This window comes from Bombina bombina, chromosome 1, assembly GCF_027579735.1.
Source record: "Bombina bombina isolate aBomBom1 chromosome 1, aBomBom1.pri, whole genome shotgun sequence".
Lineage (NCBI taxonomy): Eukaryota > Metazoa > Chordata > Amphibia > Anura > Bombinatoridae > Bombina > Bombina bombina.
Window position 1 is genome coordinate 83,449,957 of NC_069499.1, and position 15,782 is coordinate 83,465,738.

A 15,782-nucleotide genomic window follows, 5' to 3' on the forward strand; every position below is an offset into this window, starting at 1 on the left:
GAGCAAAGATTTGTCCTTTCAAAGAACTTGCGGACAAACCTTTATCTAAACCATCCTGAAGGAACTGTAAAATTCTCGGAATTCTAAAAGAATGCCAGGAAAAATGATGAGAAAGACACCAAGAAATATAAGTCTTCCAGACTCTATAATATATCTCTCGAGATACAGATTTACGAGCCTGTAACATAGTATTAATCACAGAGTCAGAGAAACCTCTTTGACCAAGAATCAAGCGTTCAATCTCCATACCTTTAAATTTAAGGATTTCAGATCCTGATGGAAAAAAGGACCTTGTGACAGAAGGTCTGGTCTTAACGGAAGAGTCCACGGTTGGCAAGAGGCCATCCGGACAAGATCCGCATACCAAAACCTGTGAGGCCATGCCGGAGCTACCAGCAGAACAAACGAGCATTCCTTCAGAATCTTGGAGATTACTCTTGGAAGAAGAACTAGAGGCGGAAAGATATAGGCAGGATGATACTTCCAAGGAAGTGATAATGCATCCACTGCCTCCGCCTGAGGATCCCGGGATCTGGACAGATACCTGGGAAGTTTCTTGTTTAGATGGGACGCCATCAGATCTATTTCTGGAAGTTCCCACATTTGAACAATCTGAAGAAATACCTCTGGGTGAAGAGACCATTCGCCCGGATGCAACGTTTGGCGACTGAGATAATCCGCTTCCCAATTGTCTACACCTGGGATATGAACCGCAGAGATTAGACAGGAGCTGGATTCCGCCCAAACCAAAATTCGAGATACTTCTTTCATAGCCAGAGGACTGTGAGTCCCTCCTTGATGATTGATGTATGCCACAGTTGTGACATTGTCTGTCTGAAAACAAATGAATGATTCTCTCTTCAGAAGAGGCCAAAACTGAAGAGCTCTGAAAATTGCACGGAGTTCCAAAATATTGATCGGTAATCTCACCTCCTGAGATTCCCAAACTCCTTGTGCCGTCAGAGATCCCCACACAGCTCCCCAACCTGTGAGACTTGCATCTGTTGAAATTACAGTCCAGGTCGGAAGCACAAAAGAAGCCCCCTGAATTAAACGATGGTGATCTGTCCACCATGTTAGAGAGTGTCGAACAATCGGTTTTAAAGATATTAATTGAGATATCTTCGTGTAATCCTTGCACCATTGCTTCAGCATACAGAGCTGAAGAGGTCGCATGTGAAAACGAGCAAAGGGGATCGCGTCCGATGCAGCAGTCATAAGACCTAGAATTTCCATGCATAAGGCTACCGAAGGGAATGATTGTGACTGAAGGTTTCGACAAGCTGTAATCAACTTTAGACGTCTCTTGTCTGTTAAAGACAGAGTCATGGACACTGAATCCATCTGGAAACCCAGAAAGGTTACCCTTGTCTGAGGAATCAAAGAACTTTTTGGTAAATTGATCCTCCAACCATGATCTTGAAGAAACAACACAAGTCGATTCGTATGAGATTCTGCTAAATGTAAAGACTGAGCAAGTACCAAGATATCGTCCAAATAAGGAAATACCACAATACCCTGTTCTCTGATTACAGACAGCAGGGCACCGAGAACCTTTGTAAAAATTCTTGGAGCTGTAGCTAGGCCAAACGGCAGAGCCACAAACTGGTAATGCTTGTCCAGAAACGAGAATCTCAGGAACTGATAATGATCTGGATGAATCGGAATATGCAGATATGCATCCTGTAAATCTATTGTGGACATATAATTCCCTTGCTGAACAAAAGGTAAGATAGTCCTTACAGTTACCATCTTGAACGTTGGTATCCTTACATAACGATTCAATATTTTTAGATCCAGAACTGGTCTGAAAGAATTCTCCTTCTTTGGTACAATGAAGAGATTTGAATAAAACCCCATCCCCTGTTCCGGAACTGGAACTGGCATAATTACTCCAGTCAACTCTAGATCTGAAACACATTTCAGAAATGCTTGAGCTTTTACTGGATTTACTGGGACACGGGAAAGAAAAAATCTCTTTGCAGGAGGTCTCAACTTGAAACCAATTCTGTACCCTTCTGAAACAATGCTCTAAATCCAAAGATTGTGAACAGAATTGATCCAAATTTCCTTGAAAAAATGTAACCTGCCCCCTACCAGCTGAGCTGGAATGAGGGCCGCACCTTCATGTGGACTTAGAAGCAGGCTTTGCCTTTCTAGCTGGCTTGGATTTATTCCAAACTGGAGATGGTCTCCAAACTGAAACTGCTCCTGAGGATGAAGGATCAGGCTTTTGTTCTTTGTTGAAACGAAAGGAACGAAAACGATTATTAGCCCTGTTTTTACCTTTAGATTTTTTATCCTGTGGTAAAAAAGTTCCTTTCCCACCAGTAACAGTTGAAATAATGGAATCCAACTGAGAACCAAATAATTTGTTACCCTGGAAAGAAATGGAAAGTAAAGTTGATTTAGAAGCCATATCAGCATTCCAAGTTTTAAGCCATAAAGCTCTTCTAGCTAAAATAGCTAGAGACATAAACCTGACATCAACTCTAATAATATCAAAAATGGCATCACAGATAAAATTATTAGCATGTTGAAGAAGAATAATAATATCATGAGAATCACGATGTGTTACTTGTTGCGCTAAAGTTTCCAACCAAAAAGTTGAAGCTGCAGCAACATCAGCCAAAGATATAGCAGGTCTAAGAAGATTACCTGAACACAGATAAGCTTTTCTTAGAAAGGACTCAATTTCCTATCTAGAGGATCCTTAAACGAAGTACCATCTGACGTAGGAATAGTAGTACGTTTAGCAAGGGTAGAAATAGCCCCATCAACTTTAGGGATCTTGTCCCAAAATTCTAATCTGTCAGACGGCACAGGATATAATTGCTTAAAACGTTTAGAAGGAGTAAATGAATTACCCAAATTATCCCATTCTTTGGAAATTAATGCAGAAATAGCATCAGGGACAGGAAAAACTTCTGGAATAACTACAGGAGATTTAAAAACCTTATTTAAACGTTTAGATTTAGTATCAAGAGGACCAGAATCCTCTATTTCTAAAGCAATTAGGACTTCTTTAAGTAAAGAACGAATAAATTCCATTTTAAATAAATATGAAGATTTATCAGCATCAACCTCTGAGACAGAATCCTCTGAACCAGAGGAATCATCAGAATCAGAATGATGATGTTCAGTTAAAAATTCATCTGTAGGGAGAGAAGTTTTAAAAGATTTTTTACGTTTACTAGAAGGAGAAATAACAGACATAGCCTTCTTTATGGATTCAGAAACAAAATCTCTTATATTATCAGGAACATTCTGCACCTTAGATGTTGAAGGAACTGCAACAGGCAATGGTACTTTACTAAAGGAAATATTATCTGCTTTAACAAGTTTGTCATGACAATCAATACAAACAACAGCTGGAGAAATAGCTACCAAAAGTTTACAGCAGATACACTTAGCTTTGGTAGATTCAGCACTTGACAGCGATTTTCCTGTAGTATCTTCTGACTCAGATGCAACGTGAGACATCTTGCAATATGTAAGAGAAAAAACAACATATATATAAAGCAAAATTGATCAAATTCCTTAAATGACAGTTTCAGGAATGGGAAAAAATGCCAAAGAACAAGCTTCTAGCAACCAGAAGCAATAAAAAATGAGACTTAAATAATGTGGAGACAAAAGTGACGCCCATATTTTTTCGCGCCAAATAAGACGCCCACATTATTTGGCGCCTAAATGCTTTTTGGCGCCAAAAAATGACGCCACATCCGGAACGCCGACATTTTTGGCGCAAAATAACGTCAAAAAATGACGCAACTTCCGGCGACACGTATGACGCCGGAAACGGAAATAGAATTTTTGCGCCAAAAAAGTCCGTGCCAAGAATGACGCAATAAAATGAAGCATTTTCAGCCCCCGCGAGCCTAACAGCCCACAGGGAAAAAGTCAAATTTTAAGGTAAGAAAAATGTTAAAATGCATTATCCCAAATATGAAACTGACTGTCTGAAAATAAGGGAAAGTTGAACATTCTGAGTCAAGGCAAATAAATGTTTGAATACATATATTTAGAACTTTATAAACAAAGTGCCCAACCATAGCTAGGAGTGTCACAGAAAATAAGACTTACTTACCCCAGGACACTCATCTACATATAGTAGATAGCCAAACCAGTACTGAAACGAGAATCAGCAGAGGTAATGGTATATATAAGAGTATATCGTCGATCTGAAAAGGGAGGTAAGAGATGAATCTCTACGACCGATAACAGAGAACCTATGAAATAGACCCCTTAGAAGGAGATCACTGCATTCAAATAGGCAATACTCTCCTCACATCCCTCTGACATTCACTGCACGCTGAGAGGAAAACCGGGCTCCAACTTGCTGCGGAGCGCATATCAACGTAGAATCTAGCACAAACTTACTTCACCACCTCCATCGGAGGCAAAGTTTGTAAAACTGAATTGTGGGTGTGATGAGGGGTGTATTTATAGGCATTTTGAGGTTTGGGAAACTTTGCCCCTCCTGGTAGGAATGTATATCCCATACGTCACTAGCTCATGGACTCTTGCTAATTACATGAAAGAAAAACCTAAGCTCCCCATTGCCCTGAAAAGGGCATTTGGATGGGCATTGCCCTTAAAAGGGCATTTAGCTCTATTGCGGCCCAAAGCCCTAACCTAAAATTAAAACCCACCCAATACACCCTTAAAAAATCCTAACACTAACCCCCGAAGATTAACTTACCAGGAGAAGTCTTCATCCAAGCGGCAAGATGTCCTCCAGACGGGCAGAAGTGGTCCTCCAGACAAGCAGAAGTGGTCCTCCAGACAAGCAGAAGTGGTCCTCCAGACAAGCAGAAGTCTTCACCCAGATGGCATCTTTTATCTTCATCCTTCCGATGTGGAGCGGCTCTATCTTCAAGACATCCGGCGCGGAGCATCCTCTTCAATCGACATCTTCTTGCTGAATGAAGGTACCTTTAAGTGACGTCATCCAAGATGGCGTCCCTTAGATTCCGATTGGCTGATAGAATTCTATCAGCCAATCGGAATTAAGGTTGAAAAAATCCTATTGCCTGATGCAATCAGCCAATAGGATTGAGCTCACATTCTATTGGCTGATTGGAACATTGGAATACTGGAGCTATGGAAGTCCCATAGAAAAAAAGACTATACGCAATTTGCATAAGTTAATTTGCGGTAAGGACAAAAAAGTGTGCAGTGCCCCTAAATTTTCAAGACTCGTAATACCATCGGTAGTAAAAAAGCAGCGTTATGAGGCTTAACGCTGCTTATTTACTCATAACGCAAGACTCGCAATCTAGCCAATTGTGTTGTTTTGTTTTGTTTTTATAAAATGGTGCTTGCACTATTTACCTCAAAATAAACACAGTTTAAAATAGCTGGTGATTACCATTTTCAAATGGTGGGTCTTGGGGTTTTGTAGGGACAGTCTAGTAAAAAATTAAACTTTTATGATTTCAAATTTGCTTTGTTCTCTAGGTATTCTTTGTTGAAAGCTAAACCTAGGTAGGCTCCATGCTAATTTCTAAACCCTTGATGGCTGCCTCTTATCTTGGTGCATTTTAAACATTTTTTTAAAGCTAGACAGTGCTAGTTCATGTGTGACATTCAGATAACATTGTGCCCACTTACATGGAATTATTTATTAGTCAGCATTGATTGGCTAAAATGTAAGTCTTTCAAAAGAACTGAGATAAGGGGGCAGTCTGTAGAGGCTTAGATACAAGGTAATCACATAGGTAAAAAGTATATTAATATAACCGTGTTAGTTATGCAAAACTGGGGGGATTGGTAATAAAGGTATTATCTATCTTTTTAAACAGTATCATTTTGGAGTAGACTGTCCCTTTAAGGGAGCTAAGATAGAGGAGGTTTTATATGTACTCCCCCATTCAAACCCATACTAATGACATTGTGCGGATGAGAACCATGGCCTCCATTACATATGCAGCGTCGCCCGCAAAATTCCCCGCCTCCAGATTTTACACGATTTTGGTATTACATATACGCTGTAGCATACAAGTTACCCGCGTATATTTCACCCGTCGCCCGCAATTATTACTCCCATAGGCTAACATAGAACCGCTTCGCAAATCGGTATCCAATATCCAGCGCAAGGAATTATGTGGCGAAAATGGAGAAATCTTACTCCATTTTTACCTCGTCATAAAAGGCAGCCGTAGCAAGTCTTGCGCTGAGTATGGGAGCACCGTAACTCCCTAAAATGCCTGCAAAAATCAACTAAAACCTAACGCATGCGCAATGTCTATCTACATGTCAACCGCAATCCCCCACTGCAATCTTGAAGACATCCAACGCAGAGCATCCTCTTCCATCGACGGCGACTGTAGAATGAAGGTTCCTTTAAATTATGTCATCCAAGATGGCATCCCTTCAATTCCGATTGGCTGATAGAATTCTATCAGCCAATCAGAATTAAGGTAGGAAAAATCCTATTGGCTGATGCAATCAGCCAATAGAATTGAGCTCGCATTCTATTGGCTAATAGAATGCGAGGTCAATCCTATTGGCTGATTGGATCAGCCAATTGGATTGAACTTCAATCCGATTGGCTGATTTCATCAGCCAATAGGATTTTTCCTACCTTAATTCCGATTGTCTGATAGAATTCTATCAGTCAATCAGAAATGAATGGGCCCCATCTTGGATGATGTCATTTAAAGGAACCTTCATTCTACAGTCGCCGTCGATGGAAGAGGATGCTCCGCGTCGGATGTCTTCAAGATGGAGCCGCTCCTTGTCGGATGGAAGAAGATAGAAGATGCCGCTTGGATGAAGACTTCTGCCCGTGTGGAGGACCTCTTCTGCCCGGATTCGATGAAGACTTCTGGCCGGATCGGATGAAGACTTCTGCTCGGCTGGATGAAGACGTCTCAAGGTAGGGTGATCTTCTAGGGGTTAGTGTTAGTTTTTTTTTAAGGGGGTTTGGGTGGGTTTTAAAGTAAGGTTGGGTGTGTGGGTGGTGGGTTTTAATGTTGGGGGGTTGTATTTCTTTTTTTACAAGTAAAAGAGCGGATTACTTTGGGGCAATGCCCCGCAAAAACCCTTTTAAGGGCTATTTGTAATTTAGTATAGGGTAGGGAATTTTATTATTTTGGGGGGCTTTTTTATTTTATTAGGGGGATTAGATTAGGTGTAATTAGTTTAAACATTTTTTTAATTTTCTTTATTATTTTCTGCAATCTTAGTTTTTTTTATTTTCTGTAATTCTAGCTTAAAGGGACAGTCTACTCCAGAATTTTGATTAGACTGCCCCTTTAATTTATAGTTAGTTTATTTGTATTTTTAAAGTAGTGTTATTTGTTTTAAATTTAATAGTAACTTTATTATTTTGTAAATTAGGTAATTTTAGTTCATTTAGGGGGTGTTAGGTTAGGTTTATTGCGTTGTGGACTATGGCGGTTTAGGGGTTAATACTTGAATAGGTTAATTGCGCTGTGGGTTATGGCGGTTTAGTGGTTAATAATGTAGTTATTACTTGCGGTGTGGGTTTGATGGCGGATATAGGGGTTAATAGTTTAAATAGGCATATTGCGTTGTGGGTTGTTGTCGGTCTAGGGGTTAATACATTTAATATTAGTAATGAGAGGGGGGGATTGCGGATATAGGGGTTTTACGTGTCTGGCTTATTTTTGGGAGGTAGGTTAGACTTTTACGGGAGATTTGTCATTTTCTTTACTTTTCTTAGGCGTCGGCAGTTTCTAAAGTGCCGTAAGTCACTGGCGACTCCAGAAATTTGTATTTACGCTCATTTCTGGACATCGCTAGTTTATCCGACTTACGGCACTTTATGAACTGCCGGCGGGGTTTATATAATACCCCGATGTGCTAGGTGAAATTACGGGCGGCGCAGGTTCCCACGCTTGCGACGAAACCTGCGCCGTATATTTGATTGTGCTCCATGTGTCTTCATCTGCACTTAAAGGGTTAATTAAAGGCTCAATATATATGTAGACAGCCAAAGAAAAAGAAAGACAGAGAGAGTCATGCATAGTGTATGTCACCAGTTAATCAATCAATTAATCACTAATTGTTTACCCATGCTTTGTGTTTATTGAAGTTACTTTTTGTTTGTTGCATCTAAAAAAGGGAATTTTGAAGCATTCTATAAATATATTGAATTTAACATCCCTTTAATGCAAACAAAAATATGAGCTCTCTACATACAACTGATTTGTGGTGGATGGTCTAGAGAAGCCAATTAGCTATTCTAATTTACTTTTGTTGTGAATAAGTGAGTTATATTGCAATACATACAAAACCACATTAGACTGAAAATCAGTCAACATTTTTATTTAAACATTATTTTATTCAGAGAAAACCACACTTTTCTCCAGCTAGTTCAGTGGTTTACCAGCACTATCTATCAGCTCATGTGCTTTAACAGTTGCATATAAAGTTAATTTGTTTTCCACAGTAAAACATGTTTTATAATCCATAAAGGTCTTATTTAATGGAACAATATAATTACCTAAATTTACTCTATTAAAACACAATGGAATAAGTCACTAAACCTTTGTGTGAACTTATTTACACCATCATAATTTGTAGACATGTGCATAAATTTGGAATTCAGCATTTGTTTCACAAACAAATGCCAAATATGTCCACAGGCAGAGACATTTGAGTATTTTCTGCACTGGACATATTAGCGGATTTGCACAGATATGTGTGTGTTGTACTTTAACAATAATATAAATAGCCATATGTTGCTGCCAGTGGTCATATTCAACATTTGTTTGTGAAATGAATGCCAAATTAGAAATGTATGCAGATGCCTAATAATTGGCTTGCACTAATTAAAATTTGTTATGTGAAGGTCTGGAAAATGATTTCAAATTATTGCTTAAAGGGACAGTAAACACCAGAATTTTTGTTGTTTAAAAAGGTAGATAATCCCTTTCACCAATTTTGCATAACAACAGAGTTATATAAATACACTTTTTTCCTCTGTGATTACCTTGTATGTATGCCTCTGCAAACTGCCCTCTTATTTCAGTTCTTTTGACAGACTCCCATTTGTAGCCAATCAGTGCTGACTCTTAGGAGCTTCACGTGCCTGAGCTCAATGTTATCTATATGAAACACATGAACTAACGCCCTCTAGTGGTGAAAAACTGTCAAAATGCTTTCAGATTAGAGGCAGTCTTCAAGGTCTAAGAAAGTAGCACATGCACCTCCTAGATTTAACTTTTAAGTAAGAATACCAAGAGAACAAAGCAAAATTGGCAATAAAAGTAAATTGTAAAGTTGTTTAAAATTACATGCCCTATTTAAATCATGAAAAAAATTTTGCTTTACTGTCCCTTTAAAGGGATATGAAACCCAAAATGTTTCTTTCATGACTAAGATGTAGCATACAATTTTAAACAACTTTCTAATTTACTTCTATTATCAATTTTTCTTTGTTCTCTTGTTATCTTTTGTGAAAAATATAATTTATTTATCAATTCATTTATTTCATGGTGGTGAGAATCCATGATCCATTACTCCTCAAAATTACCCTTCATTACCACTAGATGGAGGCAAAGATTTCCAAACCCCAAAAACTCTATAAAACCCCTCCCACCTCGGAGATTCGGTTGGGCGGGCACTGGCAACGGACGCAACTGAGAGAGCTCCGTTGTCTGATCCTAATATTAGGCAGCGTTTAACGCTAAAAGTAGCCCATTAAGCCACTATCCTTGGCAGAGGGACCTTAACTCCTGTCCGGACACGAGCAGGCAAGTAGATTCTTCAACTTCTCCCCCACCGGAGCGCAAATAAAAAAAAAAAGAGGATAAACGGAGGTACAGCAGTCGGAACGGCTACACTACCACAGGGCTTTTCTCAACCCCCTTTGATGCGGCAAGTGCAGCCGAATAAACGCAAGACAACAGTCAGCAGTTGTAAGGCAGCGATTGGAACTGCATAACGGAGGTCAGTAGTGCCGCGGCGGCCATTTTTCCTTACACGCAGCAAACTTTCACTTTCAGCGCCACACCAGCCTGACACTACTGCTCAGAAACGATTCACAAATCTCATAATAATAGGCTCTGGAGAGGTGTGGGGAAAAAGTTAACTCCCTCAGTGAAATTGGTGCGGTGTGGTGGGAACTGTTGTATGGTCACAGCACAAGACTAGAACTTTATTGGCATACCTCTTCCACACACACAGGTGAAGCAGCACTACACAGCTCCTGTGGGGACCAAGGGAGATAAGACATCTATTATTGGCCCTTTATTTTACTACCTGACTGGGGGAGCAGAAGGGAGGACCAAGCCTCATGTATTAAAAATAAAGTGAGCAGCACCCTTTTTCTTTTTATTGATATCTTTAGCCCCGTGTGGGCAGCAGGCGATATGAGGAGATAAGCACTGAGTGACCCGCCCCAAGACACCCCCCCCCAGAAACTCTCCTAAGCTATCTACTGTCCTGACTTGATCCTTGCAGACCATAAGATCTTAAGAAGCAGAGCTGGTCCTAATACTGGGACACCTTTTGTCTGTATGCAAAAATATTACACCCCTTATAATAAAAGAACTGATAACATGTCTAAGCAACGCCAGCAGGAAAGACGGCAAAAAAGCCAAGCTGAAATGCACACGCCGCCAGCGGCGGCGATGGAGCTCTCTGACCCTCTGCCACAAGATACTCACCCAATAGTCTCACAGCTGTCTGCCTTATTCCTACCAAAAATTGAGCAATTACAGACGGGACTAGACACCTTGTCCTCAGATTTTAAGACCTTCTCAACACGACTAAATACAGTAGAGCAAAAGGTAGCAGATACAGAGGTACAGCAAAGAGAATCATCGCTAGACATCACGCAGCTTCAACGCCAAAATAAAGCTTTAATGTCTAAAATAGAGGACCTGGAAAACAGATCCCGGCGAAACAACCTCCGTGTGGTGGGGTTATCTGAAATGGTTCCAGGTTCCGCACTAATGGAATTCGCAGAAAACGAGCTCCCGAAGCTGTTAGGTATGGCTGAATCAGATATCCCATGTATTGCAGAAAGAGCGCACTGTGTGGGTCCTTTACCACCCAATAATGGACAAAAAGCCTTATCTAGACAATTGAAGATTAAATATCTTAACTTCAAGGACAAAACCCTTATCCTCAAAGCCTACAGACAAACAAAGGAACTAGTCTATGAGGGATCCAAGATACACTTATTTCAAGACTACTCCGCCGAAGTGGCAAGGAAGCGCAGAGAATTCTCTCCCTATTGTAGGGAACTTTTGGAAAGAGGTGAATCAGTGTCCCTCTTGTATCCAGCAAGACTCAGGCTACAGACCCCTCAGGGTCCGAGATTTTTTTAATCTACCACGCAGTTGCGTGCTTTTATGACCTCACGAAACCCATGCAGAATGGATCAAAATGAAGCAGATGGAATAGAGGAGGAAGAGAATCCTTGAAGCCACAGTAGCACTCTCTATGTGATATGAACTGTGTGGGATCTAAGATCCCTCGCTGCATTTGTTGTTATTCTTGTTTGCAGGGACATGATAGAGGAATGGAGACTAAGGACATATCTGAAGCACGATGTCAGTGGGCCCAGCCCAGGACATCATTTCATATCCTTTTCTTTTGGAATACAGTGGGGGGGGAGGGGGGGTTCATTATTGACTGCTTGATATATTTTATTACTGCATTACTTTATCGTTCACTGTTGTTGTGTTGCTTGATTGTTTTTCTCCTCTTCTCATTTTTGTCTTTTCTCCCTCAACTTTGAGACTTGGAGATATTGATCTGCTAGAATACATACTGTATCTTAACACTGATTGCCAATAATTTTGTTCAATTTTATTTTCCAAGGCTGTTAGGGACTCAGCACAACTCAACCTTTCCTGTTCCTAAAGGGAGAGGACCCCAGGGTGTCAGGACCGTAAGTAGTGAAAGTGAACGCACACACAAATGTTTAACACACTGCTTGTAGGTAGCACTGAGCCAGTATACCGTAGTAGTCTCTACCATATAGGTCGCCACATAGGGATCCCCCCCCACTATACAATCATTGAGGATGGGACTACATATTATCTCATGGAACGTAGGGGGAATCACATCTCCATTGAAAAGAAAGGCTATATTGAAGTACTTAAAATCTAGAAAGGCTGACATAGCGATCCTCCAAGAAACCCATCTGAAACCCATAGAGCATCAAAAGTTAAAGCAGGGATGGGTAGGTGAGATTATCTATACTAAATATGACAGCAACAGAGCTAGGGGTGTAGCGATCCTCTTCCGCAAGAATTTAGACTACAACATAACCCACACTGTGTTAGATCCCCAGGGACGATATATCTTACTCAAGCTCACAGTTGAAGGCACTCCAATGCTTCTAGGTGGGGTCTATGGGCCCCACACACATAAGTCAGCCTTCTGGAGTGAACTTAGGGTACAATTACTGAAAATTGCAGATGTCCCTATAGTTCTTGGTGGGGATTATAATATTGCGCCGCAGACCCCTGCTGACAGATTTCACAATCCACTACACTCACAGATAGGTTGCAGCACAAATCTCAACGCTAGGAGAGACACAAATCTGCTTTGCAGGTTTCGAAATGCTCTTCTCCTCACGGACATCTGGAGAGATAGGAACCCAGAGGTCAGGAGTTTTACTTGTGCCACTCCGGCAAAGGACACTCTGTCCCGCATTGATTATTTTTTGATTTCCGGGTCCATGAACTCTAGGGTCAGGGACGCGGGAATAGATGATCCAGTTCTCTAAGATCATGCCCCAATCACACTAAAGCTACAACTAGGGCTAGTCAGGCCTCTCAGTACCAGATGGTTATTACCCAAGTATCTGCTGCATGACGATAATTTTAGGAAGCATCTTATAGGGGAGTGGCTAACGTACGCTGAAGCAAATAAGGGACATAGGAACAATTCTGTATTGTTCTGGGAGGCAGCTAAGGCAGTGTTGAGAGGCTCTACGACGTCCTATGTCATAAATTTCAAAAAGAAAAAGCAGGTCAGGGAAGAGCTGCTTCTTAAGCAACTTTTAAATGCCAGAAATAGATATTTGCGTAACCCTACGACAGCGAACAGACTCAAATATCAAGACACCAAAGCACACAGAGACACATATCTAACTCAAAACGCAGCAAGGGACGCCACAAGGTTACAAGCCAGGTACTACCGCTATGGCAATAAAACAGGAAAGATGCTGGCTAGACTGACCAAACTAAATAATGGTTGTAACACAATACAGGCTATTAAATACAATGACATGGTCTATACCGACACAGCAGGAATACAGAGGGTATTTACACAATTCTACTCAAAACTATACACCATGAGGGAGGTTGACACAAACACTCGGGAATATTTCTGGAGAGACATTCCTCTGCCCACATTAACGGAACCCCAGCGGCAAGCGTTAAATGCAAACATAGCCCCGAGTGAGGTACTTGCCTCTATAGGGAGGCTTCCCCTAGACAAAGCCCCGGGACCCAACAGCCTACCCGGGGAGTTCTATAAAATACTTGGACAAGAAATAGCCGGCCCATTGGCTAGGTTGTTCAACGGTATTCTGCAGGGTGAAGCCAGTATGTCGCAGAGATTCACAGAAGCAAATATCAGTTTGATTCTCAAACCGGATAGAGACTGCTTAGCCCCCGAATCATACCGCCCGATTTCACTAATGAATTCGGATTATAAACTACTCACGAAAATCTTAGCAGATAGACTAGCGATAGTACTTCCTAACCTCATACATGAAAATCAAACGGGATTCGTGAAAGGTAGATCGTCGGTAGTCAATGTGCGCACCCTGCAATTCTTGCTCACCCATTATTGGAACAAAGCAAGTAAAAATCGAGTGCCACAGCAGGATGAAGCATGCACACTGCTAGTTGACGCGGAGAAGGCCTTCGATAAGGTCCTATGGAGTCACTTGTTCTTTACACTAGATCGATTCGGGATAACTGGGAACTTTACGAGATCACGAAATCCGGTGAACTGGTATGACATAAATTACGCACCCCTGAAAAAAGGAGCCTTGGATCTGACCAAACACTGGGTGGGACTACCACTGACCGTATCAGGCAGGATAGCCCTCATTAAAATGGTTCTATTTCGCAAACTGCTCTACGTAATGCAGATGCTGCCATTACTCATACACAAAAAGGACTTGCTATATTGGAAGTCACTCTTCCTGTCCTTCATTTGGGCTGGGAAAAAGCACAGGATCCATTATAGTAGAATGGTAAGCACAGTTCCCTCGGGAAGTATGGCGGTCCCAAATGTTGAACTGTACTGCTGGGCGGCACAGGCGAAATACGTCCTGGACTGGTTAACGGGAAACAGTCACTTCACAATCCCTGAACTAGAGCGACATGTGGTTCAGCCCTGGTCGCTTTCTGCTCTCCCACATCTGAGGGCTGATAAGTTAGAAAAGTTATTGTTGCCTTATCCCCTCCTGTCGCAGCCTCTGCAGGCTTGGAGAAAATTGTGCAGTAGGTTAAAATGCAGCCATGAAATCTCGAAGTACATACCCTTGCAGGGGAATCCACTTTTCGTGCCAGGTTTAACCACACAGGCTTTTAAAACTTGGAAGTCCTTGGGACTGGACAGAGTGTCCAAGATGCTGGATGGTGCTGGCAGAACTATATGTACTTTCTCGCAGCTCCAAACGACCTACAATCTGCCCCGTACGCACCATTTTGCCTACCTACAGGCTAGGCACTATGCCTCGGAGTTGGTTAACTCCGAGAATTTCCCTGAACCTAACAGTGGCGTTCATCAACTCTGCAGTATATACTCTCAGGGTTGCACTTCTATCTCCCCGGTATACAAGACACTGTTGGCCCCTAATAACGAACACACACTGGAATATTTAGGGGAAAAATGGACAGGGATTCTGAATGCTCCTATTACCAAAGCGCAGATTCAAAGTAGCATTGAAAATGTTCGGAAGGCCACTCTGGCGATGAACATCAGAGAATCTCACACTAAAATCCTGCAGTCAGCCTACGTGACTCCGAACCAATACAAGAAGTGGGAAAGAGATCACACGGGGAACTGTCCGAAATGCTCTAAAGCACAGGCAACCTTACTGCACATGATATGGGAATGCCCCAGATTGACAAAGTTTTGGGGGATGATTTGTTTTTGGCTACGTTCCCTAAACATAGAAGTGACAACGCTTACACCGCAAATGGTCATATTCCTGGATACGCCAGGGCTGCCCAGAAGTCAGACAACCTTTATACACAATGTCATTCTCCAAGCGAGAAAAATAATCTTGAAATATTGGATAGATAGACGCGCCCCTACCCTATCGCAGCTAAAAACTGAGATACATTCACAGCTGATACACGAACAGGTAGACACTATGGGAGATGTGGCCAATCGTACGGCACGTTTTATGAGAAAATGGGACACTTATCTACACTCACTGCATGCCTCGCAATTGGCGAGAATTCTATACCCCATACGCAATTCTGAATATCTCTTGGAAGCTCAGTTGCGAGGAGAATGGAAGGTAGATTTTGATGAACAGTAAATAGAGAGGTATTACCTCTTTAGCGGAGGGTGAGATGTGAATCAGGCAGGGGGGACTGACACCCTGGGGGAGTAGCGATAGCCGACTGGCTGAGAAATGGAGGAGGGGGGAAAAGGGGGGGGGGGGAATTGATTAACAAAAAAAAAAAACTGTGAGAGACATGTCATGTTGATGTAAAACTAATTGTTTACACAGTACCAGTATGATATTCTGTAACCATGTTTGATGCTATGTTATTCCTGATGATATTTGACCCCCGGAAATTGTTTTCCTTTTCTCTTGC